Source organism: Talpa occidentalis, unplaced genomic scaffold (assembly GCF_014898055.3).
Source record: "Talpa occidentalis isolate TD23 unplaced genomic scaffold, MPIMG_talOcc4v2.1 talOcc4.7, whole genome shotgun sequence".
In the NCBI taxonomy this organism is placed as follows: Eukaryota; Metazoa; Chordata; class Mammalia; order Eulipotyphla; family Talpidae; genus Talpa; species Talpa occidentalis.
This window is the reverse complement of record NW_023605083.1, coordinates 81832435-81860383: the sequence shown is the minus strand read 5'-3', so window position 1 is coordinate 81860383 and position 27949 is coordinate 81832435. Positions and strand designations below refer to the sequence as shown.

Below are 27949 nucleotides of genomic sequence, written 5' to 3'. Positions count from 1 at the left end.
ATGTTCATCCCTCTAGCTCAGTGCCAAAGCCAATCCTGTTTAAATAGCCTAAACTGAACGGGGGTGGGCAGAGGGCAGGATTTCCCAAAGGAAAATTGTGTTGCTGATATGAGAATGAGGAAAGATAGATTCTCAATAGGCAAAACAGATGTCTTCTAGTGCAGTTTTAACAAGACCCAAAGATGATGGTGGACAAAGTTATAAGTGATTATTATTTTATGTTTATTATATTTGCTAAATTTCTACAATAGTATATTACTTGTAAAATAAAACGGGGGAAAATAAAAACAAAACAGGGGGGAAAGCAATTAATATGACTAAAGGTGTATATGATTTAAAGAAAGAAAAAACCCCAAAGGATGACTCTGACATTTATCATACAAGTTTAAAGTAACATGGGTGGGGGTGTGTGTGTGTGTATGTGTACATGCACACACATGGTATGTATAGACTGAGAAATATGTGAAAGTGTACATATTTAACTGTTTACATTGCTTTTCTCAGGGAAGCATAATCAGAAGAGGAAAGGGTAAAATTATAAATTTTCTGTTATATGTATATATTGTTTGATTTGTTGCCAGAAGCACATATTTTTGTAAGAATAAAAAAAAAATATAAAGCCTAAAAGTTATAGTGAAGAATTTTGCTTTTAGGAATATTGTGATATTTGGAAATTGCTTTTGGGGTGGTAGTAGTAACAATCAAAATAGCTAACATTTACTTGGTGCATTCTCTCCATCAAGCAAACTGTACATATTATGTAATTTTTCATTTAATTCTCACAGATTGACAGGTATACAAGCTTAAACTTAAAGAAGTTGCTAGTTATTCCCAAACCTAGCTGTAAGAATGATCTGGGAAAATAATGCAAACATGAGCTCAGATCCTGTGCTGGGCTATCAAATCAAAATCTCAGAGCTAAAGCTATGTATTTAACAGGCACTCCCATTAATCATTTGTAGTCAGTTTACTCCTGAAGTTTGGGGGTCCCACTGTATCTTGTATTTAGTCTATGACAGCACAACTATCAGTAGTAAGATTCAGAATTGGGTTTTAAGCTGCACTATTAACATGTTATTTTCACTCTTAAAATTAGATGCTAAGTTTTGGATTAATCAACCTTTGTAAACCAGAATGAAAATATCACCAGTAATTAGAAGCTATATATCTGTTTGGAAAATGAGTTGTAACTTCTAGGCCTCTGATTTGCAAATGATCTTTTGAACTGCAAGATAAAAGTTTACTGAAATCAAGATAATCTTGTCATCAGAGCACCCATGTTACTCATTACAAAGCTTTGCAGTATTGACACCTTTTTTTATTATAATACAGCATATTACTATTATCTATTTGTGAAATGGTAACACAAATAGGTGTATTGTTTTAAAGAGCTCTTTATTTTCTTTTTGCCAAATTAGCACTTTTTTTGTCTCAAATAAAATAATACAAAAACATGTTCCACTCCTCATCCCCCATCTCCTCCCACACATGTACAGATACACACAGAAGCATGCTTCAGTTAAACATCACCAATATAATTTTTTCTCTTACAACTTTAATGTGAAAATCTCAGTTTCAGTTTAACTTTGGAAACATTTAAAAGGCAAATGTGGTTTTTACTTGTTTCAGCACCTATGAGGAAAGAAATTATCATATTCAGATAATAATTACACTTTCATGTTAAAAATTTGCAAGCAATAAATTAAGCTAGGATAACAGTAATTTCTTATGGAAGTTGAAATGAATTTGATTTTCCTATGTGATTTATTGTCATACAGCAGATAATAATGAACTGAAACAGGAGTATAGACAGTTAAAGTCCTCTTCAGCTCATGTGCACACAAAACAGCAAAAACATTACATAGAGAATAAAGTGAATGGTGTTCACAGGAATTAGTATGGTGCTGCCACTTCCCATATTCGTTGAATTCTTGGTTATGATCATTGTTATCTTCTTGTAATTTGGACTTGTTTGGGGAGTTTGAGTTGTCTTGAGACTTGGAGTCATATTGGATTTTTGGTTTGACTGGAGATTTGGAGTTGTGTCAGAGTTTGAGGTTGTTTTGGAATTTGGTATTGTCTTAGAAATTAGGCTCATATTGGTTTCCAGGCTCATCCTGGGAGTCAAGACTATTGTAGAACTTGAGATAATCCCACAAGGTTATCAACAAACAGAAGAAACAGGTTGATGAGTGACAACTTGAACATCGTTTTCCTCTGTTTCAAAATAATTACAGAAATTTAACACTTGTACCACAAATATAAGAACTAAATTAAAAGGGGTAAAAAATGTAGGAAATCTCATACTACCACTGGGGAAATGCCAACAGGTTTTAAAAAATCATAGTTTTTAAGATAGATGAAAATTTAGAAATGATCAATGCCAGTCCCTTCATTTCATTTATTTATTTTTAAAGATTTATTTATTTATGCATACAAGAACTGGGGTACAGGCCAGAAGTGGGGGGGGGAGAGGATTTGCCAGAGACAGACTGGGGAACAGAACAGGCAGATTGACTGAAATACACTATTGAGGGGAGCAGCAGGTGAGGCAGGAGAGGTCTGCTGCACCATGTGGGTTACTTCCTGGCCGGGGATTGAACTTGTGTTGCAGTGGGTATGGATAGCTTCATAGGTTGTGCCTTAACCCCTTGCGCCACCAGGGAGGCCCAGCCCCTTCATTTTAAAAATGGGTTCAAAGAGCATAACTTGCCTGTGAATGCATAGCTAAATAACCAGAATTAGAACTTGAGTCTGAGTCTTAGTCTGGTATTCTTTAGTAGGAGTGGATTGTGAAGACATAGTATATCCATATGCCACAGTTTCACAGAAAAAAAAAACTTAAAAGTAAGGCTAATTTTCTTTTATCCTGTATTCAAATCTGATGACTTGCCACATTTTGAGATAATGTAACTAGTCCATCTTGGATATGGTTGAATATTTTTTTAGCTTAATATTTTTATCTTAAAAATTACATTTGGTTCTAATATGTAATTGAGGAAATTTCAAATTAACATTACCTTTTGATGCTTTTTCTTTGAAGATTAAGAATTCAGACTTTCTTCAGTGTCCTAAGAGTGATCTGTGTCCTCTTTAAATATAATTAGTGAAGAAGTCACGTGTTCTATAAGCTTAACTTGCTGTTTGCTTTTGGACATATTCTGCTTCTGTTAAGTGGTTTCCAACTAACTGATGCAAACAGATGGTCTTTGGCAGATATCAAGGAATTTAAATATAGTCTTTCTAAAATCTTCTGGCTTATTTAAAGAACCCAAAGTAAATACCACTTTGTTATTTCTCTTATCCATGTTACCCATCAGTATATTACTTCACTTGATTGACTCTTAACTAGATGAATATATATTTTTTTTGGCCTGCTGTGATTATCATGACTTAAAATCAAGTAAATTCATTAGAGATAGATGTCTTTTTTTTTTTCCTTAAAGCCTCTTGTGTATATTTTTACAGAGAAATCCACAGTTATTTTTAAGTATCAAAATTCTAATTCAGGATATAGCATTATACAGTCTGACTTCTCATAAACAAAGTAGTCTACTAGATAAAAGGTTAAACTTTATTAATATATAATTAAGAGTTGCACGAAAGTGGTACTTTCATCCTTTTACAAAGACTATTAAAAAATGTATTAAACCACTCACGTTGAAGCATATTAAGTAAATTATTTAAAGAATTTCATCTTTTACTGTCCATTTCCTTGATAACTAGCATATAGGGAAGTTGGGTTGTTTTGTGCTAAAATAGTTGCCCAACATTTTTTAAAAATTGCGAGACTGTGAACAACAGTATTGATAAACAAGGAAATTGCTACATAAATGACAGAGGTACAAGTCACTACACGTTCCCTGCTTTGCTATAAAGATATTTTTCTCCTGAATGAATGAAACCAGTGTTTGCTAAATCTTATGTATATAGTACAAATAATGTAGACCCTCATTTACCTGGAGGTTAGCATGATCTGAATTAATAAGTAAACAAAAAAGGCCTCTTAGCAACTAGAGCAGGGATTATAAATCAGAGTACTAAGATAATGTAAATAATTCTTTACTGATGTTCCAAACACCTCAATCTCAAATTATTTAAAAGTCAACATTTCCCTTTCCTGTTCTTGTACCCAGGTATATTCTCATCATTTCTTGCTCAGTTAAAATTGTGTCATCACCTAGCCAAATGGCTCTCTAACCTTGGATTTTCATTGTCTTCTTACCAGTCATAAGCTACTTTGCCTCTTGCTAATTATGTGAAATGCAACTGTTTGAACTCCCCAGCACTCAAATACTCCCAAACAAAAAAATTACTTGCCATTATTTAAGCCTTTAAACACCTCTCACCTCTGTGTCTGTATACAGCCTCCCTGTTTGCCCCAAGTACTTCCTCATCAAAATTCTCTTCTTCCTTCAAAGTTTAACTCTAATGGCAGCACTTTTCATGAGCCTTTCCTAATTCTGCACTTAATAGTCATTTTAGGGTTTCATACTTCTAGAGGATTTACTCGAATCTCCTTTTTTTTTTTTTTTTTTTTTTTTTTTTTTTTTTTTTTTTTTTTTTTATAGAGGCATGCTTTATTTAGTTTTGTTTATACATGCACTGGTACAGTCAGAAGCGCCGAGAGAATTCACCAGAGCCAGAGCGGGGAGCAGAGCAGGCAGAAGGACCGAAGTACACTGCTGAGGGGAGCAGCGGGCGGCAGGAGAGGTCTGCGCGCCATGTGGGACCCTCCTCTGGTGGCCGGGGAGCAGCCGGGGATCGAACCGGCGCCGCAGAGGCCGCGCGCAGCTTCGCAACCCAGAGCTCAACCGCTGCGCCACCGGGGAGGCCCTTTTTTTTTTTTTTTTTTTTTTTGCTATAGATTTTTCCTCAGCCTTTTTCCCCCATCATTTTCTGACTTTCTTGTAATTAGGCAATATCTCATTCTTTGTATTCCTTCTGCCTGCCAGCACAGTGTGTGCTTTCTTATACAGAATAAGACAAAGTAAACATTATAAAAACTGAAAAAAAAAAAAAATTCATCGAAATAACTCCTCTGTGTCTTCATGTCTAAGGGTTGTCATTAATGATGTCTAAAATAGTAAGAGACATTTATTTGGTCATTTTCCCTATATAATAAGTATAAATTTGCAAGTCATAGCCCTGAGTTTAAGTATGTAGGGTGAAGGGGAAATTTCCCCCTACCCCTCCAGATTCTGCTGTGATTGGCCAAGTAATCAAAACAGCATCAGACAGGATTAGCAAGAGAAAAAGACCAATTTTATTATGTATGTTCTGGGAATCAACATAGAAATGAAGATTCCAAGGTCAGTGAAGAAAAATGAGGATATATATCCTGAACTGAGGAAGGGACTAGAGGTCTGGGGCATCAAGGAGAGAGGAAGGGAGGGGACTCACATGACGAATAGTGGGTGACTCATGAGAAAGACCAAATGCTCAATAATTAGATGTTTGCACTGCCATATAAATAGGTTTCTGTGATAAAAGGGCTATTTCTGGTACTAACTCTGATTCTGGGTAATAACCCCAATTTTCATTCTAATAGTTAAGGGAGTAAAGTCATTTTAAGGCAGTAAGTATAACACCTAAATATAATTTTGGTATTTCTAGATCTTTCTATTTCCCTTCACATATTAGTTCTTCCAAAATTAAAAAATGGAAAAAGTGATCTTTTTTATAAAATTTGAGTGCTTGTTAAATTTCACACAGCAATTTCTTATAAACTTCAAGTTGCAGTTACTTTAGAAACAGGTCCAGTTTTTCTTTCTGTAACTTATTTCTTTGCTATTTTAAGGCTTTTGCCTCATGAAAAGAACACTTGAATGTTTTGTTGAGTGACAGTTACACTTTGATGACAATGGAAAAACACTTTTTGCTTTTTAGAAAACCTTCTGTTAGTACTAGTACTCTACCATCTGTGCCTCTTGTCCCTTTTAAATATAACTTGAAGTTTTGAAATTTCTATATATTTGGTTATTTCTGCAAATAGTTTGGGTTTTAAATCTTTGTTTTTCTGTTCTGGTTTTTACCTGTATTTTAAATTAAAGCATTAAAAACATTTAAGTGATATGTAGCAGCAAGTCACTTTTTAGTGTGGACAGTTACTTTTCCAGAAACTGGAAGATTCTTGACTAAGTGGATATGGAAGTATGCAAAAAAAAAAAAAATGTTATTGTTATGTTACTCCCAAATGTGAGTAAATTTTAGAATTGTATATTACTGCTTTTCCCTTCTTCAGGAACACGTCAGCACCTTCATTTTAGAAATCGAATATAGGAAAAAGAGCACATTTCCCCTTTGTTGCAGAACACATGTCCATCTTTGAGTATTTGTCTTCTTAATGGCATTATATTGTACGAGTGTTATCTAATTTTGGTTTGTCATTCTTATTTTTTATTACCAATGGGGAAAAAAATTAACTTTTCTGGAAGACTTTATTTCTGTCTCTTGAATAATATACCAAGATTGTACCATCTACCATGAGTTTTAAATAAACAGTCTTCATTTCTACCTGCTCTTAACCATATATCTAATTAGTGCTTAAATCTTCCCCATACTACATACTACATACAGACTTGGTTTGTAGCTTCATGAGTTGTTTAAGCTGGAATCAGTGAACTTTTTTTGTAAAGGACCATATAGTAAATATTTTAGATTTTGCAAGCCATGTAAGAATTTATTTTTCTTTTAATAAAAAAATCTTTTAAAAATATTTTATTGAATTAGTTTTAATCTCAACACTCTTCTGTTTTTTCCCTTTTTATTAGATTAGCATTGATTTATAACATTATATATGCTTCAGGTGTACAGCCTTATAAATCAACATCTATATATACTCCTTTTTGTTCACCACCACACATCTAGTTACCATCCATCACTCTGCAGTTGATCCCTTTTATATGGCTTATCCTACCCACTTCTTACCCTCCCTTTCCCCTCTGGTAAACACTATTTTGTTCTTATTGTTTGAATTAAGTTTGTTTTTGTTTTGTTCATTCACTTGTTTTGCTTCTTTACCTCCATATTAATGAACTCATATGGGGTTTGTTTTCTCTATGTGACTTATTTTACTCATCATAATGCCCTCTTAAGTCCATCATGTTATTGCAAATGGCAGGATTTCTTTTTTTTTTCTATCTGAGTAGTATTCCATTGTGTGTGTGTACACACACTCATATCTACTCGTCTATTGATGGGTACCTCATTGTTTCCAGATGTTGGCTACTGTGAATAATGTGATGCACATATCTCTTTGAATTAATGTTTTTGTATTCTTTGGATAAATATGCAAAAGTGGAATAGCTGGGTGATATGGTATTCCTATTGTTGATTTTTTGAGGAATTCCCGTACTGTTTTCCATAATATTTACATTCCCACCAATAGTATATCTACAGGGGTACCCATTTGCTAATATCTCTTTCTTGTCTTTTTAGTAATAGCCATTCTCACTGGTGTGAGGTGGTATCTTGTTGTTTTGCTTTGCATTTCCATAATAATAAGAAATGATAAGCATCTTTTCACATTGCTATGGACCATCTATAGATGTACTTTGGAGAAGTGTCTATTCAGGTTCTCTTTTAATCATGTTTTTGTGTGGTTGATTTGTGTGAGTTCTTTATATATATTTTAGATATTATCCCCATCTGACATATGGTTGGCATAATTTCTTCCCAGTTAGTAGGTTGTTTTTTCATTTTAATATTCTTTTTTTCCACCATGCAGAAGCTTTTGAGTTTGATGTAGGTCCATTTGTTTGCTTTTGCTTTGTTTGCCTTGCCAGTGGAGACACATTCACAAATACTCCAAGAAGGCCAGTGTTGAAGAACTTATCACCTATATCTTTTTCTATGTGTTTTATGGTTTCAGGTCTTATATTCAAATCTTTAGTCCATTTTGTGTTGATTTTTATGTATGATGTAATGTAATGGTCTAATCTCATTCTTAAGCATGTGACTAGAGTTTTCTCAGCCTCATTATTAAAGAGACTTTCATTACTCTTTCATGCTTTTAACTCCTATTTCATAAATACTTGTCCATGTATATAGATTTATTTCTGAGCTCTCAATTTTGTTCCCTTGATCTGTGTTTTTGTTTTCATTCTAGTAACATGCTGCCATGATTACTATCATTTTGTGGAATAATCTCAAGTAAGGGATCATGATTCCTCCATTTTCATTCTTCTTTCAGAATTATTTTGACTATTCAGAGAATTATGTAGTTAAAAAAATTGGAATTTTTGTTCTGTTTCCATGAAGAATACCATTAAAATTTTGATAAGGATTTGCATTGAATCTGTATATTGCTTTAGGTAAAATGTCCATTTTTGTAATGTTAATTCTTCCAATCTATGGGCATAAATTTTCTTTCCACATTTTGTGTCCTCATTTTTTCTCCCAGGAGTGACTTACAAATTTCAGTATACAGGTGATTTACTTCCTTGGTTAAATTTATTGGTAATTTATTCTTTTTGGTAGAGCTGTAAATGGGATCCTTTTATTATTTCCTTTTGCTGATAGTTCACTGCTTGTGTAAAGAAGTGCAACCAATTTTTGTATATTCATTAGAGCCTGTAATAAATATTCATTTATTATTTATAATAGTTTTTTCCACAGTCTTGAGTTTTCTGTATATAGAATCATATCATTTGAAAATAATGACAGTTTTACTTCTTTTTTTTCCTGTCTTGGTATCTCTATTTGTTTTTCTTGTGTAACTGCTCTGGACTTCTGGAATTATGTTGAATAGTACTGGTGATAGTGGCATCTTTGTCTTGTTCCAGATCTTAGAGGAAAAGCTTTCAGTCTTTCACCGTTTAATATGAATAATTCTAATTGTGGGTTTGCTACATATGCCTTAATTATGTCGAGGTTTATGTCTCTTCTATGTCCATTTTTATAAGATTTTTTTTGGTCATAAATGGGTATTTTTTTTAAAATTTATTTATTTATGCATACAAGAGCTGGAGTACAGGCTAGAGATGAGAGGGGGTGAGAGGATTCACCAGAGACAGAGTGAGGAACAAAACAGGCAGACTGACCGAAATACCCTGCTGAGGGCAGCAGTGGGCGAGTCAGGAGAAGTCTGCTTCACCATGTGGGTTTCTATCTGGCCAGCCGGGGATCGATCTTGTGCTGCAGAGGCTGCAGATAGCTTCATAGTGTGGTACTTAACCCCTTGCGCCACCAGAAAGGCCCATAAATGGGTATTAAAGCTTGTCAAATACTTTCTCTGCATGTATTGAAATGATCACATGGTTTTTATATTCTTCATTTTGTTGATGTGTTTTATTACCTGATTGATTTGCATGTGTTGAACCATCCTTGCATCTTTGGAAGAAATCCTACTTGATCATGATGTATTGATCCTTTTAATATGTTTTTGAGAGTGATGGCAAAGTGAAGATGCCAGACTTAACTCCTCCACATACTCGCAACAGAATTACAACAAAAAAAGACAGCAACCTCTAATAGATAAACAAATGACTGTTGCATTCATTAGGCGCAATGGCATGACCTAAAAGAATGGGGAAAAACTAATTAAACTGTGTCAAGAGCTATACTGAGAGGGAGGGGCAGATGTTATACAGAGCAGTTCTGCTGTTAACTCAAGGACAGATGCCCACATCAGGGACTTTAAAAACTGGCACTAGGCTGGAGAAGGGGGATACATAGAGTATCCATGCAGGACAGAGGATGTACCCCAAGAGAGAAATAGGAGTAAGAAAGCAGAACAATAATTACTGGCTTGAGCCTGAGGCTCCCATATTATAACAGTTGGAGCCTGAACTGGTGGGGAGAACTAGATTGGATCAACCATATCTCATAGAAGAGGCTGTCATTTGCAATCTTATGCTGTGATGTGCAAAACCCCTGTTTTATCCGCCCCCCTCCTAGCATCAAAACTAAGACAATTAAATGCTCTCACTAAGCAAAGTTTAAGCACCTGCATCTTAACAACAGGAGTAAGCACCTCATGATAAGTCTCCATTGTTGAAGAGCAAAAAGGACAATTCTCAGTTTGTGGCCCTGTTGCAACTTTATTCCCCAATCAGTGCCAGATCTATTTCATAACTACAGTCTAGAGTCTGAAACTAGACTGTTTCAGATGTCTTGGACAGGAGTTGGCCTAAGGGAAGGGGTCACTGTGGATCCCCTACCACACAACTTGGGTACCAGCAGCACTATAGGAAACTTGAAACCTTGATGCTCACTGGAGGCAACATTTCAGTGCCCTGCTGCCCTTATTCCTTCCTACCTACTGCTGCTTTCCAGCATAGTGCCACAGCCATCTAGATAGGTGCAAAGATATCAGTCTATGCAATAGAAGATATCTAAAGAGTTTGCGTTAAAATAAACCCTAGAAATATACCTAGCTTCATGTAGGAGGAGTATAAATTTATTAATGTAAGAAAAGGAAATCCCCTATTATAACTCAGAAGAGAACAATGAAGAGATAGAACATATCATAAACTCTAAAGAAAAATATCTCCAAGAGAAAGTTTTAGTCCAAAACTGCAGATTATGCCTCATATGAAGTTTTTAATAGCTGTAAACCGTGCTTCCTGAATTAAGAAAGACAATGGGTTATCAAAAACAGGATGGTCATGAAAATATATGGCTGTTACACCTAGAAAAATACTCTAATTGAATTAAAGAATACAATAGAGGGTCTCAACAGTAGGCACACACAGGCAATGGAGTAAATCAGTGAACCTGAAGCACAATGGTAGAATACATAAACAGAGCAACAAAGAGAAAAAGAATTTTAAAAACCGTGTAAGAGCCTTCTGGGACAACCTAAAAAGAAATATCATCCATCCCATGGAGGTCCCAGAAGAGAAAGAAAGTCATAAAAAACTTATTTGGAGAAATAATCACTGAAAACCATCTCAACAAGACATCCTGATCCAAAAGGTCCAAAGAGTTGTTAACAAAATAACACCAGACCAATACACTCAAGGCAGATTGTAATTAAACTGTTGAAAGTAAGTGTCAAGAACAAAAGAGAGAATATTTAAAATATCAAGAGCAAAAAGGATACCCGAAAAGCAACAAAACAGTGAATATCAAGGCAGACACCTAACTCTTTGGGCATGGAGGAGGTGGAGGAAAGTAACAGTGTGGCCCCTCAGAGCCAGCTAAAGACCCGACTGTACAGTGGGTCACACAAACAGCACATCTGTGCTGACCTCAGTAGAATCCTCAACTAAAAAATAATAGAAGTAACACATCAAACAACAGAAATGTAATTTAAACAAAACATAATAGAAAGCCCTCAAAACATAAAAAAGACAAGTTAAACCAAAACAAAAACATAACAGAATGTCAGTGAGCACTTATGTCTCAGTTACACCTTAAGTGTAATGACCTGAACTCACTATTCAAAAGATGTAGAGTGGCTGATGGATTGCAGAACAATGCCCAATCTTCTGCTGTTTACAAGAAACTCCCCCTACCTATAAAGACAAGCCTAGACTTAGAGTTAAGGGCTGAAAGATGGTTATGTAAGTGAATAACACTAAAAAAAAAAAAAAAAATCAGAAACAGCTATACTTATATCTGATAAAATAGACTTCCACTTGAGAAAGGTAATAAGAGATAGAAAAGGACACTATACTTTGATTAAGGGTCTAATACGTGAAGAAATAACAATCATATGTACTGAGTGGTGGAGCACCAGTATACATAAGACAATGACAGAACTTAAGAGAGATGTTAATAATAACAAAACAATATTCTAATACCTCTTACAACAGTGAAAAGATCAACAAGACAAAGCATAAATAAGGAAATAATAGCTTGAAAAGAGGCTCAAGACCAGGGAGGTCTACCAGACCTCTGCAGAACACTCCACCCAAAAATTTTTGCATAAACATTCTTCTCAAGTGCGTATGGAATATTTTTAAGAATTAACCATATTTTAATACAAAAGCAATTATTCAGACTATAGGGACTGAAATTTTACCTAATACTTTCTTCAACCATAATGCTGTAAAAGCAGAAATCAAGGAGGGGAAGTCCTTTACTTCCAAAATACCAACAATAATGTAAGCCAGTATTACCGCAATTAAAAAAAAAGTGGGGGGCCTCCCCTGGTGGTGCAGTGGATGAGCGCTGGGCTGCAAAGCTGCCCGCAGCCTCTGCAGCGCTGGTTCGTTCCCTGGCCACCGGCGAGGGTCCCACATGGCGCGCAGACCTCTCCTGCCGCCCGCTGCTCCCCTCAGCAGTGTTTTCAGTCCTTCTGCCTGTTCTGCTCCCTGCCCTGGATCTGGTAAATTCTCTCACCCTCCTGCGCTTCTGACTGTACCCAGTGCTTGTATAAATAAATAAATAAATCTTTAAAAAAAAAAAGTGGGAACAAAAATTTTTAAAAAATCAAGTACAAGGAAGAAAACAAGAAAAACAGTGACTGCATGGAGATTAAACAACATGTTGCTTAATAGCAATTGGATAAAATAGGAAATCAAAGCAGAAATTTAAAACATTGGAAGAGTGAAAAAGATGATACAAACTATCAGAATTTATGGGATTCTGTAAAAAAAAAAAAAAGTGGATCTGAAGAGAGAAGGTAATTGCAATACAGGCCCACATTAAGAAACAAAAAGTAGGGCCTCCCTGGTGGTGCAAGGGGTTGGAATGCAGCCTATGAAGCTGTCCGCAGCCACTGCAACACAAGTTCGATCCCCGGCCAGGGAGATACTCACATGGCACAGCTGATCTCTCCTGACTCCCCCGCTGCGCCCCTCAGCAGTATATTTCAGTCAGTCTGCCTGTTCTGTACCCCACTCTGTTTCTGGTGAGTCCCCTCACCTCCCATACTTCTGGCCTATACCCCAGTTCTTGTATGCATAAATAAATAAATCTTAAAAAAAAGAAAAAGTATCCCAAATAAACATCTAATATCATCTGTAAAGCACCTGAAAAAGAGGACCAAATAATATCCAAAATTAGTATAAGGAAGAAAATAATAAATGGAAATAAATGACATATAGATCAAAAAGACTGTCAAAAATATCAGTGAAAGTAAGAGCTGGTTCTTTGGAAGTTAAAGTAGATAAACCTCTAGGGAGGCTAGCCAAAAATAAGAGAAAAAGAAAACACAAAAGAATCACAAATGAGAGAACTAGCACAGAAATAAAAAAAGATCATATGCCACAAATTTGATAACCTTAAAGAAAGCAGAAACTATATTTCTAGATCTATATAGTTTACTAATACTAATCCAGGAAAAAACAATTGACTTGAATAGATGGATCACAAACATGGACATTGAAGCAGTAATAGAAAACCTTCAAAAAACAAAAGCCTAGGACCAAATAAATTTTATCAAGCTTTTAAAGAAAAACTAATGCCCACCTTGCTCAAGCTATTTTAAAATACAAGCGGGAATGCTCCCTGGTACATTTTACAGTGTTAATATTAGCCTAATATTGAAACCAGACAAATGCAACACACAAAAAGAAAATTGAAGACCAATATCCCTGATGAATATTGATGCAAATTTTTTCACAAAATATCAGCAAATCAAATTTAACCGTGTACCACAAGGATTATACACCATGGGTCATATGTGATTTATCCAAAAGGACGCAAGGATGAGTTAATATTGCATAAATCAGTTAAGTGCCCAATCAAGTTTTGGGCATATTTTCAGAGAATATGAAATCATAAAAGACACCGTATGTTCTGCATTGTTCATAGCAGCTTTATTTGCAGTAGCTCAGACATGAAAGTAACCTAAATATCTGTGGATGATTGGATCAAGAAGATGTGGTATATATCAACACATACCATGTAGTATTAATTATATAGCTGTAAGAAAGAATGAATTGGAGCCATTTTCAACAAAATGGGAGGAATTCAAATGAATTATGTGCGACCAAGGAAGTTAAAGGATAAAAGCAAATACTGGACATTTTCAAAGCAGATAATTTAATATTGTAAAAACCCTTTCAGTAACCATTGGACATCAATAAACATCCTAAGGGCTCAGAAGTTAAGAGTGAGAGAGGAGGGAAAGGGAGAAGGGGACATAAGGGATGATGGGAAGAGAGGACAATAATAGTTTTCTTAAAAATTATAAAAATATAAATAATTGAAGTTTCTATAGTTGTTTTAGTATCTTTCCTTTTAACTTTTATACTATTATTATTTTATACCTTATTTTAATTTTCTGATTCTATTTATCACATTATTCAAGATTTTGTGTATTTTTTTTTTTGTTTTCATGTAGATCTTCTTTGAACTTTTCTAAAGCAGATCCCAGCCATTGTCTGGGAAAACCTTTTTTCTTCCATGAAATTTAAATGATGATTATGCAGGGTATGCTTGACCAGTAGTTTTTGTCTTTTAATATTCTAAGTATGTCATTCCACTGTGTCCTGACCTTGTAGACTTTCTGCTGAGAACTCTGGTGATTGTCTGATGGAAGTACCTTTATATGTTACATATTTTTTGCCTTAGAAGCCATTTATATTTTTTCTTTATTGTTGACTTCTGATAATTTTATTTTTATGTGTCTTGCTTTAAGTCTTTTGCAGTTAACTAATTAGGTGTTCTATTGTGTTCATAGACAAGTATGATTAGTTTCCCCCCTAGGTTTGGGACATTCTCAGCTATTACTTCTTTAAATAAGCTTTCTGCTTCCTTCTCCTCCCTCTCTTCACCTTCTGAGATGCTCATTATCCTTATGTTTCTCTTCTAGAGGTGTTGTTGTTCTAATAGGTTTCTTCATTTTCTTTTGAATCCTAGTTCCCCTTCTTTACTTGAGTCACTTTTAGAATCGGTCTTCAATCTCACTGAATCATTACTTAGTCAGAGACTGTCCTGCTTTCTGTACTTTCTGTAGTCGTCTTCATTTCACCTTTTGAAATCTTTATATCCTGCATCTCTGTTTGCTGGTGAAGTATTCTTTCTGGTTCCTAATTTCCTTTCTGAGCCCATTGAGTTGCCGTTCTATATTTTCTTGTAGTTTATTATGGTTCTTTTTTTATAGCTATTTTTAATTCTCTGTTAGATTACACATTCTGCTTAATGTATAATTTCTGGAGATTTATTTTTCTCTTTGTTATTCCATGTTGCTATGATTTTTCATATTATTTGTTGGTATGTTCCTCTGCATATTATCTAATGGTAAATTGGCACTTTTTTCCCAGAGTAAGGGGCACTGTTACTTTTGTTTTTAGTTTCTTTTCCATATTAGGGCCACCATTAGAGAGAGGGAGAGGATACAAGGGAGCTGGTCTTTAGTAATGTAGTTCTGGATAGGCAGGTATGCGCATACCCAGGTATGCAGTCATTATGTTGCCCCCTTTCCCTGTAAACCTGGATCAGGTTTTCTCTTTGTGCAGTTTTTATTGTTGCTGCCCACCACAGGGCTGTTGGGTTTATATAGTGTTCACTGGGGCTTTAGGGCACAGGTCTCCGTGCTCTGTCTGCCCTTCGCACTCACCTGATCAGTGGATAGAATACAGTTCTACCATCTTCTTTGCCATGGCTCTATCATTTCCACTATCCCAATACACCCACCTTCAGATTCACAGATATTTGGGTCTCTGAATTCCTAGCATGGTGATCAGAGGAATTCTGTTTTAAATGTTCTGTTGTTTGTAGTTTAAGGGGGAGAAGTGATAATAACATTACGATGCTTTATGTTACTTTCTTCTTTTTAGCAGCCCTTTAAAAATATAAGAACCATTCTTAGCTTGCAGGTCATCCAAAAATAGGCTACAAGCAGCCTGGGGGTAGGAAAATCACCAGTTTGCTGATCTCTCATCTAGGCTTTTGCAACAGCTTTCTAACTGGATTCTTTGTCAATAGTATTTTACACCTGTCCTCCATCTTCCACATTACTTCCAGAGTGATCTTTGTAAAAGATGACCATATCACTTCCAGAGAAAACTGTGTGATCCTGCTAGCTATGTTTTCATACTTAAGACATTACATATCACCTTTGGGAATTTTTGCCGTTTCTTCATGTTTTTATTTTTTTCTTAAAAGAAATTTATAAGTAGCAAATCAGTATTGAGTGGCCTATCTAGGAAACAGTAAACAAAAGATAATGACAGAAAAGAAATAAGGAACTATTAAATACCTGTTTCATATACCACCCCATCATGTAGGTAACACACTTGAAAAAACCATTTGCTCATTAAAAAACTTTGTTCCTTAGCATTTCATAAAGTCTCTTAATAATCTTTTATTCTGTTCATATTTGTTGCAAGATTGCTGAGCTAAAGCAGATCGAAAGTCATTTTGGTGAGAGGCTAGATGTGGCCTTATTTTGGAAAACCGAGGCTGTTGCCATGTTGGATATGTTTCTAAGTAAATCTTGTGTGCTTCTGGACTCTTTTCAAGAACATATGTTCAGAGGTATCACTGGAGTACCAGCAGGGTAGTTGTCAAGGAGACACTAGGGAGTCGGCAAAATTACAAAATCTTCCCAGAAGGTTTAGCATGCCAAGTGAGCATTTTGTCTTAATTGGTCATTTAATTTTAATAATAAAATACTAGTTAATCATCAGTGTGTAGTACTATTTGTAGAGGGATGGTCCAGACTTTTGTAAAGTCATTAACTGCTGCAGCAACACTGACCATCTCGCCATTGTCCTTTCCTGCCATGCCCTGGCAGCCTGTCATGCCTCTGTGCTTTTGCATAGACTTGTCATTAGGTCTGAATGCTTTTAACACAGGGCAGCTTCTCATTTTTGATTCTCTGTAACTTGACTGACTAGGCAAAAACACACGCACAAAACACCTTCATTGAAATACAGTTCACATAATATTCATCCTTTTACAGTTTACAAGTGATTTCAGTATATTCACAGATTTTTGCAGTTATCACCACCATCCTGATTTAAACATTTCATCACCCCTGAAAAGAAACCCTGTACCCATTAGCAGTCATTTCCCATTCCTCCTTGCCCCCATTCCCCCAATCCCTGACAATCTCTAATCTTTCTGTTTTTGTGGATTTGCCTCTTATGGATATTTCACATATGTGGAGTCATTTTTTGTTGTTGTTGTTGACTGGCTTCTTTTGCTTCCATATTTTCAAGATTCATGGGTGTTGTATGTATTGGTATACTTTGTTCCTTTATATGGCTGAATAATATTCCATTGTATAGTTATACCACATTTATTTGTTTATTGATCTGTTAATGGATATTGTTTCCAATTTTTGGCTATTACGAATAATGCTGCTATGAATATACATGTATAAGCTTTTGTATAAATGTTTTTTAATTTTCTTTGTATATGTGTTAGCAGTACAATTGCTGAGTCTTATGGTAATTTGATATTTAACCCTTTGAGAGACTACCAAACTGTTTTCCAAAATGGCTATCACTTTACATTTGCACCAGCAGCATATGAGAGTTTTAATTTCTCCACATCCTCACCCAACACTTGTTCTTAACTGTCATTTTAGTCAGATTTTGATAAATAACTTTTTACTAAATAATTACCAATTCTGTTACTTTTTATTAGTAGTAATAATAATTTATACAAATATGTAATACTGATATTTCTATTTAACAGTGACCATGTTAGAATAGAATTTTTCCTTTTTTAAATTGAGATGTAATTTACATACAACATTTCATTAGCTTCAAGTGTACAACATGCTGATTTGGTATTTTTTTATATTGCAGTAATCACAATAAGTGTAGTTAACATCCACCACTACATAGCTAAAAATGTTTTTCATTGTGATAAGAATCTTTAGTTTACACTCTAAGGAACTTTCAAAAACACAGTGCAGTATTATTAACTGTGGTCACCATGTTGTGCTTACTTTATAAAAGGAATTTTCTACCTTTGGCCTTTACCCACTTTGACCATCTCTCAACCTCTCTCTCTGGCAGTGACCTGTCTGTTCTTATGATCTTTGAATTCTACTTACTTCTCTGTGTGTGTGTGTGTGTGTGTGTGTGTGTGTGTGTTGTGTGTTTTCAGATGCCATTTATTAGTGAGGTCATACAGTATTTGTCTTTCTCTGACTCACTTCATTTAGTATGTGCTGTCAAGTTCCATCCATGTTAGTGCAAATGGTAAGATTTACTTTTTTACAGCTTAATATGCCATTGTGATGGTCTCTGTATGTGTATGTGTATGTGTGTATCACATTTTCTTTATCCATTTGTCCATTGATTGGCACTCAAGTTGCTTTAATATCTTAGCTATTATAAATAATATATCACATATAATATATAATTATATAAATATATGAATTATATAAATAATAAATGTTATAATATCATAAAATAATGGTGTGTGGAATGTAACTTTTCTGTATATCTATTGGACTTCTAACTCCTAGGTCTTAGTTGTCTTCACCTGGATACACAAAATCTAGTAGTGTGTATGGCATTTCATACAACACTTAGTAAATGAATCTAACTTTTAATTATATATATGTAATCATTCAGTGATACTGTTAACAATAATCACCAGTTTTAATTATAGACTACATGATGTAGTTTGAAGAAGACTTGATTTAATAATAATGATTAGAGTTAGAGTTCTGAATTGAGCCAAAAGATTTCTTGAATGGTTTTTTTTTTTCTGTGATGTTTGGTTTATAGAAGTATAGTGACTTTGAGTGAAATAAGACTTTGGTTTATTTGTCAAAGATGATTTAGTGATTGATACATACTGAAAAATCTGGTGGTCATGATTTGACATGTGCAACAAAAAAAGTAACTACATCCCTCAATTGCTCTGAAAATCAGTTTTGTGTGTGTATGTGTGTGTTTAAATCTTTGTAGTTCACCTTTTAATTAAATATGTAATTCTTGAAAGGAAATAACGCTGAGATATATTTACAAGGTTTGACTATGTAAAACAACATGGAAATATTCTAAAATAAGCATCTAAGAACAATACATTGAAGTAAATATTGTTTCCTTCAAGAGTCACTGTTGGGAGTGATGTATTCTCTTCAAACTATGCTGCCTTCAGGCACATTATTTTTGAGAAATATATTTTGGAAGTGCTTTCAAAATCTAAAGCATGTTCTCATTAAATCAGATAGGAACATCTCCAAACTTGAAATTTTTGATAAGCAAGATAAAATTTTCTTTGATAATACCATTTTTTGTTGTTGTTTAAAATGAGTATTTTCTTATATCACTTATAAACGGATTCTTCGTGGTATTTGAAAGGAGGAACCCCAGAGTTTTCAGTAATGACAGTCTCATTGAAATAAGAGTGTAATAACTCAATATGACTGCTTTGAAAAAAATTACAGAAATAAATACCATGTGTGATATTTATTTTTAAAGTTAAAATTAGGGTATCGTCAACTTGCAGTTAATATATGAAGTTATTTTACTATTTTCAGGTGACTCCTTGACCCTTTGATTAGTTTTGACATATATTCAGAGTCTTTAGCTTTCATTGTATCTCTCTAAGTTCATATATAAATATCCTACTTTTTTTTAAGTTTAGAGTTAGGTAAGACACTCAACACTTCATCCAAGTGTATGTTATGATAGCAAGACAGAGTTTACATAATTGTAGAAAGCCGTATATCATAAGGAAATATCTTAGAGCCTATACATAGATGAATTTACTTTTAAATGTTTACTTGCTTCCTTTAATTGTCATTAGTATGAGGAAATGCAGCTGAGTATCTGATGCTTAAGTAATAGAATTGGTAAATGGATGTGGCTGTGTGCCAGTTACTCTTATAGTACATATCTCAGATGCAACAGTGGTCTGAGGCTTTAGTTGGCAAATAAGGGCCTTCCCAGTGGTTATTGTGGTGAATGGCATCCTTGTTTTCCTTTACTGAGCTTTTGGTTTTTTTCTTTCTCAATGAAAAGTCGTTAAATCTTGGTTTATTTTCTGTAAATAAGAGAATTCATTTTGTTTGTTTGAACTATGACGATGGACAACAAAATAACTCAAACTAAAAAACTACCTTACCTTTCCTGGTATTGAGTATTTCATACTCAATATTTATTTGATCCTTGGCATTGAGATATCCATGTGAAATGTTTGAATATCTAATTTTTTCTGCTTCATCATATTTCCCATGGGATAAATAAATCATAAACTTTTTAAGCTATTTCCCTGAAGTGTAACTACAGAGGACAGATACATGGGGAATTTTTATCATTGTGGGTTCAGGTTTATTTTTTTTCCATACATGGGTCATTTCCATTTCTGATCTTGTTAATGACCCAAGAATATCTTATACAGATTACTTATGCAGTAATCTTTCAAATATCTATGTAGCCCCTACAGAATTCCTTAACATACATGATTTAATCTTAAAATATCCACATGGAATATATATTCTTCACTACATTTTTATCAGAAGACATTTAATCTCTTGCCCACGATAACAACATAGGCTATAGGTGACAAAACCTTCCCTCCTGTTCATGATTGCAGTAAATCACGGTGTGCTTTAAATACACTTAGAGTTTTCGTTTAAAAAAAAGTTACTTTTATTATGTGGTTGTATTTTTGTGTGTAATTTCTGTGCTTTGAGTTTATCAATCACTTCTAACATTCAGAGTATCAGTCCACTGTTTATAGAAAAGGTAAGTGGTTATATTGAGCATATGTCTCAATTTGTTCTTAAACATGTTTAATGATGTTGGGGTTGTTGAACCAACATGTTATTTCTTAAGAGTTTAGCTTCTTTTAAATCTCACTTTCCACCACAGTTTTCCAAGTGTGAAGCAAATTAATCTGCTTAACACACTATTAACACAAGCAGGTGGCATTTGTTTCTGTTTCTCTGACTGGCTTCCCTTGTGCAATATATTTGTTCTAAATTGTTCACAGGTATCAGAATTAACTTTTCTCTGGCATTGTTCCAAATGTCATTTCCCATTGCCCAGAACTCATTTCTTAAATGACAGATAGAAGCCTAGCCAAATCCTCCTTTCATTCTTAGCTTTTCTTTTATCTCTCTTTTCTCTGCACTGTGAAAAAACTTAGACTTTAAAATAAGACTTGCAAATTTGACTTGGTTTGTCTGAAAAAGGCCATTGTTAGTCCTCAGTCACATCTTTGATCTGTATTAATTCATTATTCATAAATTCACATCAGGATGGCTAAAAAAAAAAAAAACTCCTAAGAATAAATGATATATAAACTGAAATAAAACAAATAAATAAAGATTTGCCAAGGGAAGAAGAGCAAAGGGCTACCAAAGAGAACATGTAGCATTTCTGGAAGCCTGTTTGCAATAGATAGAATGGTGAATTAGGAGAGACAAACAGACCTTTTGTTTGAACCAATCAGTATGAGAGCTAGAAAATTTTAAGATGATAGTATAAAGGGAAAAAAGGGCATTATTTTGAGCCTTATTCTGAGACTTGGGAAATTTTTGAAATTTTTGTTTTGTTTTGTTTTGATTTGATTTTAAGGAGAGAAAAGAGCTTGTTTGGATAGATTTGTTGGGGGAGAGTCCTGATAGCAGTTGCTCACAATAAAGCTAAAGTAAACTAAAGCCATATAGTATACTTCCAGAACTCTTAATTGTGCTTCTCTATGTCTAATCTTTACTTCATGATAAAAATTCTATTTTGGACCACCCTGACCTGTTCACAGTTCATCTTGTATATTTTCCTTTTCTTGTTTTCCTACTCAACCTTGATCCCTTGGACAGCTGTTTTAGTAGTTTTCTTAGATCTCTGTATTTTTCAAGGACAAAACAGTTAATAAAACACACTTGGTATATATTACAAACTTTTTTAAACCAACTTGACCTTTATTTTTATTTTTTTTTCTTTAAGATTTATTTATTTATGCATACAAGAGCTGGGGCACAGGCCAGATATGAAGGGGGTGAGAGAACTCACCAGAGACAGAGTGGGGAACAGAATAGGCAGACTGACCAAAATAAACTGCTAAAGGGTAAAGGGAGCAGCGAGCGAGACAGGAGAGAGGTCTGCTTTGCCATGTGGGTTGCTCCCTGGCAGGCCGGGAATCGAACTCATGCTGCAGAGGCTGCAGATCGCCTCATAGTGTGGTGCTCAACCCCTTGTGCTGCCAGGGAGGCCCTGTATTACAAACATTTTGATAATATCTTTTTTCATTTTCCCTGGTTCTTAACATCTATGTTTATATCCTATAATTTCTGCTTATATTTCTAATATACTGCATTTTCTATATTTCAAGCATAAAATTATTCCTAAATATTTTTATTAGTCATGTTCATTCTGCTTAATGAATTATCATTTACTTAATCAATTTCATAATGGTAGATACTTGGCATTGTTTTCATTTGTCTTGCTGTTAAAAGGAATGCTGTGATTTACCTAAAATTTAATAGGTTAAAGATTAAAATATTGTCTTTTTTTTTTTTTTTTTAAATACATATCCAAAAGGACAGCTTTATTACAAAAGGGGAAGGGAAGTAAAGGTTGGTTGCACAGGCACAAGTGAGCAGAAAGATCTCACCGTGAAAGGGACAGGTTTGTTGAAAGAAATACCTGCATAGTCACAGGAAAGCAGTTTTAGGAGAGCTGTCAATATTTAGGTTTTTCATCATTGCCAGTTGATGTCTAAAGAGATCAGTCGTGTGAATTTGGCTATTTCATTATATCTTCCTTGATTATTAATTTTTTAAAAACTGCTGATTTAAAAAATGAGAAATGATATATTTTTATTGCATTTCTCAATTATTATTTGATTGGTGATATCCCATGTACATATCAGTCATCACATGTCTTATCTTGTAAATGTCATTTGTATCCTTTGCCCACTTACCATTGGGAATCTAAGTATTTTTCTTACCAATTTTATGAACCTCTGATTTACAGTTTCCTTCATAAGGTATTCTATGAACACTTTTATCAGATTTGTTGTCTCAGCATAAAAAAATTTGGGAGATTTATATGGGCAAATCCATTGGTGATTTCTTTGATGTTTTTTCTAGTTAAGAATACAAGCTTTTCACCTAGAGATTTATATTTTTAAGTTCTTCTACTTTTTAGACATCTTTTAAAAATGTTATTGTTCTTAAAAACTCACTAGGTATATCATATGAAGTGAGTGTTAAAAGTGGGTGGTTTCCCAATTTCCCAGCATTTTTTATTGAATCTTTGCCTCCTGTTTATTTGTATTTTCTTCTTTCTTCTAAAGTTAATAGTGTTTAAGAACTTACAGTATGGTAGGCACTGTTCTAAGTACTTTATATGTATTATCTCATATTTTCCCTCACAATAGCCCTGTGAGGAGTTGGAGGCACAGAGGGTCTTGGGTGTACAATGCTCTAATTATGCTATTATTTATTGTCTTACTATCTTTTTTTAAAGCTTTATTTATAGAAGAACTGGGGTGTAGGCTAGAGGTACAGGAGGTAGGAGGATTTTCCAGAGAGTGGGGGGCAGAACAAGTGGTTTGACTGAAATACATTGCTAAGGGGAGCAGTGGGAGAAATAGGAGAGGTATGCTGCGCCATACGTGGTTAGCTCCCTGGCTGGGGATCAAAGTCAGGCTATTGCAGTGATAGGCCATGAGGGAGGCCCATCCCTGATAGTGTTACTATCTTCCTTCATATTTTTATGCCACTATCATTCTGTCTTTTTTTTTTTTTTTAAAAGATTTATTTATTTATACAAGCACTGGGTACAGTCAGAAGCGTGGGAGGGCGAGAGAATTCACCAAAGCGGGGAACAGAACAGGCAGACTTGACCAAGTACACTGCTGAGGGGAGCAGCAGGCGCCAGGAGAGGTCTGCGCGCCATGTGGTACCCCCACCCAGCGGCCGGGGATCGAACCAGCGCTGCAGAGGCTGCAGGCAGCCTCACAACCCAGCATTCAACCACTGCGCCACTGGGGAGGCCCTATCATTCTGTCTTAATACAACTGATATGTTTCCCTCTCGAGAAAAGCTAAGATAACTGTACTACTACTTTTTCTATTCTTGCCTGTTTATTTTTCCAGATAAATTTAGGTGTTTTATGTCATGTCTGAAAAAGGCTCATTGAATATTTGCAAGCTTGTCAGAGTTAGCTTTTTTTTTTAATTTTTTTTTTTTTTTTTAGAGAGTGTAGCAGAGTCCTTTTTTTTTTTTTTTTTTTTTTTTTTTTTTAAGATTTATTTATTTATTTATTTATACAAGCACTGGGTACAGTCAGAAGCGCGGGAGGGTGAGAGAATTCACCAGCGGGGAGCAGAGCAGGCAGATGGACCGAAGTACACTGCTGAGGGGAGCAGCGGGCGGCAGGAGAGGTCTACGCGCCATGTGGAACCCTCCTCTGGTGGCCGGGGAGCAGCCAGGGATCGAACCGGCGCCGCAGAGGCTGTGGGCAGCTTCGCAACCCAGCTCTCAACCACTGCGCCACCGGGGAGGCCCCAGAGTTAGCTTTAATCACATGTGTGTAATATTCAATCAAGATGGTCTCCTGTACTTAACCTTGGTGGCCAGTATGTTCCAGATGTGGAAAAAAATAGTTACTGAATGAAGGAATAGATAAATAAAGAGACTTTTATTTATCATCCTTATTAAGTATTGGTTGATACCTCTCCTTGTGTGGTAGCTTTTCCCCATTTGAGCCTACACATTTCATGTGAATGTTATTTTTTTTTTTATAGCATTCTTGTTTATTTTTTCACATTTTTTCCCCTTAGGTGTGTTCAAGATAGTTTTCCCACCACCAGAGCACCCACAGTCCTCTACCATAGTCATTTGTGCTCTTCTTACCTCCATTTTCTACTCTCCACTCTTCCCCTCTGCCACCCCCACTCCCCCCCCACCCCCCATATCCCCGATCTAGTGTCTGCTTTCAGGGACTGCTCTTTGTCTTATCCTTTGTTTGGTTTCTCTAGATTCCACATAAAAGTCTGGTATTTCTCCTTCTGGCTCACTTTGCTTAAAATAATCCCTTCCAGTTCCATCCATGTTGCCACAAATTGCATGAGTTTATCTTTTTTGATTGCTGAGTAGTATTCCATTGTGCATATATACCACATCTTGACCCACTCATCTGTACTGGGGCAGTTAGGTTGCTTCTATATCTTGTAAATAGTGCTGCTATAAACATAGTGCAGGTTTCCTTTCAATTTAATGTTTTTACCCAAATGCCCAAAAATAGATAGCTGGATTAAAAAGATGTGATATAGAATACTATTCAGCAATCAAAAACGATAAACTTATGTCATTCGTAGCAACATGGATGGAGCTGGAAGGAATTATGCTCAGTGAAGTGAATCAGAAGGAAAAAGAAAAATATCGGACAGTGTCACTTATAGTAGGAATATAGGGGAACCAAGTAAGACATCAGGGGCAAAAAATAGTAACAATGTAAAACACAGCACAACAAAACAAAAAAAAATAGAAAATTATAAACCAGAGACATCCTGAAGAGGAGGAGGAGGGAGAGGGATGGCAGGGAGGGAGAAGAGCCCAGGGGGCTGTGGTGATGGTGCATGGGTACATTGGTGAAGGAAACTCTATGGGGACTACACCTGGAGGGGGGAGAAAGTAAACATTGTTTAAAAATGCGCAATGATGTAAAAAAAAAAAATATATATATATATATATATAATTGGTGTTTTTGTGCTTTTTGGATTGATATCTAGGAGTGGAATTGCTGGGTCATATGGTAGATTCATTTTCAGTCTTTTAGGGAGTCTCCACATTTTTTCCCATAGGGTATGGACCAGTCTACATTCCCACCAACAGTGTAATATGTGAATACTATTTCTTGACTTTGTATATTTTGATTTGTTATTGCTGTAAGAATAGTATTTTTTTTCCTGTTACATTCTTACTGTTTGTTGCTAGGATATGAGAAAACCATTAATGTTTTCGTATTTATTTTTTGTTATTTTCGGTTATTCTTCTGAAGGTGTTTCTGAGAAATTCTTTAGATAGTTACTTCTGATTTTCGTTTTGGAATTTACCAAGTAACATTAAAAAAATTGATGATAAAAGGCATCCTTGTTTTGAGTCTGAGTTTTAATAGTCATATAACTTTCCACCTTTAAGCTAGTTGTTGTTCTTAAAATGTATTTCATAAGAAATAATCATGTAATATTTTTTTAGTTGACTTGTGTCTAACATTTTAGTGTCAGTTAAAGAAACTTGCCTTTGCTTCAGGATATTGCTATGGACGATAAATAAAACATATATGGTAGATAAATAAAACATTTGTCATCATTTAAGGTAGTTATAGAAGATATCTTTTCCTTCTGTGATTTCGTGAATGTTCCTCTAACTTTCTTCAGCGTCCCTATTCCACTTTGATCTGAACCTGAATTTTAGAGTGTGGAGGAACAGGGACTGAAGTAAATAGACCCTTTCATTCTCTTGTTATTAGGATGTAAAACTTGGATATTTCCATATGGGAGAATTTCTCAAAGCATTGGGCTTAGACATACATTGGAGTGTGGCATCCAAGATATAGTGATAAGGCTTCATGTAAATTATGCTATTGAGGAGCCTCCCTGGTGGTGCAGGGGTTAAAATCTCAGTGCTATCAAGCTATTGCCAGCCACTGTGGCAGTGAATTAACTTGTCCAGTGCTGTCAACGGAGAACTGTGACATCAGAACACATACTCTTCATTGCTACTTTTCCCTTATTACATTTGCCTTTGTGTTTGTGCTCTTATTTGGATCCTCTTGACTGGTGAGAAGTAAAAGTTACATGTGAAATAGAAGCAAACCTTAGGGATGGATAGATGAATAAATAACTTACGATCTTGATAGCTGAGACTAATGTGTTTTGAAATGTTTATGAAACCCAGTAATATAGTAATTTTTGCCTTAGTGGCAAATAATGAGCCCTCCTCCATTAATAATGATAAAAAACACAATTTCCTTAGAAGAAAGCATTATTTAATTACTTTTAGGCTAGACAGTACATTTGTCTAAGGGTTTAGGGCCTATGTAGTTGGCATGTATTTTACCGAATTTTCCCTCTGCATTTTGCAGACTTGTCAGTAAGACTGGCATAATCCACAGATGCTGCTAATGTTATAACCTATAATTTCACTTTCTTGTTACTTTTCCCCAGAGGATTTCTAAGACAATGTCAAATTTTTGGCACCCTCAGAGTGGCCTACTTTCTGTAATACTCAGTATATGTCTTTTTAAAAACAAGATACAAGTTTGTGGTAGATGAGCAAATATCTAAGCAATCAGCCTCTATTATGGGTGGTAAAAATACTAGCTCAGTGATTGGAAGGGAGTGAAACAGATTGCTGATTTCTAAAGATAATGCATTTTAAAATCATTTAGGGGACCTTTGCAAATAACCCTTTTTCTTCATGGTGACATTCACTGACATAGTAAGCATTTGGTTTTGTCAGGACAGAAAAGTGTTCAAAAGCCACTGTACTAGACAGCATAGAAAGGGAATTGCTTTAGTGAAGTTCAACAGTAAGTTTTCCATAAGCCTGGTCCTTAAAAGGAGAGGGGTGGGGGAAAAAGCACATTACCAGGTTGTTACTTTTCTTTCTCTCTCTGAATAGAAATATTCCCAAACATGGAAAGGAGTCTATCTTAATTTTAAAATTTCTTAGGAAGGAGCATAAAATCTTTTTTCTTATTCTTTCCCCGACTCTAGGAATGCTTGAAATAGATGTCTTCTTTTATGTCTTACAAATTAAATGCCTCATTTGTTGCTCACCCATTTCAGTTAGGCTGTCTTGCATTTTAATCTAACCTTGATTCAGGACTTCTTTTTGTGACTCCTGGCTATGACCATTTGTCACTAATTCATAAGATAGCTTGTTTTCATAAGGAAATTACCGGTTTTCTTCTACTTGAAGTCCAGTGCATTTTGGTTTGGAGTGTTGAGATCTGCCCCACACTAAACCCTAGACCCCTTGTCTGTTACATCGAGTTTATCACCTGGTTGTAGCACCAAAGAATCGCATCCCCCCTTTCACTTCTTCCTATCCTATTTCTTTCTCTCCCTCAGTAATGTTAGACCCTCATGATTTTATCCTGATCCAATTTTTAGTTTACGT

The 27949-nt window shown here is 35.1% G+C and overlaps 1 protein-coding gene across 1 annotated transcript in view; it reads left to right on the top strand.

The window, feature by feature from the left end:
- NF1 (neurofibromin 1) overlaps window positions 1–27949 on the top strand; it is a 253568-nt gene that overhangs the window by 151623 nt on the left and 73996 nt on the right. The window lies entirely within an intron of this gene.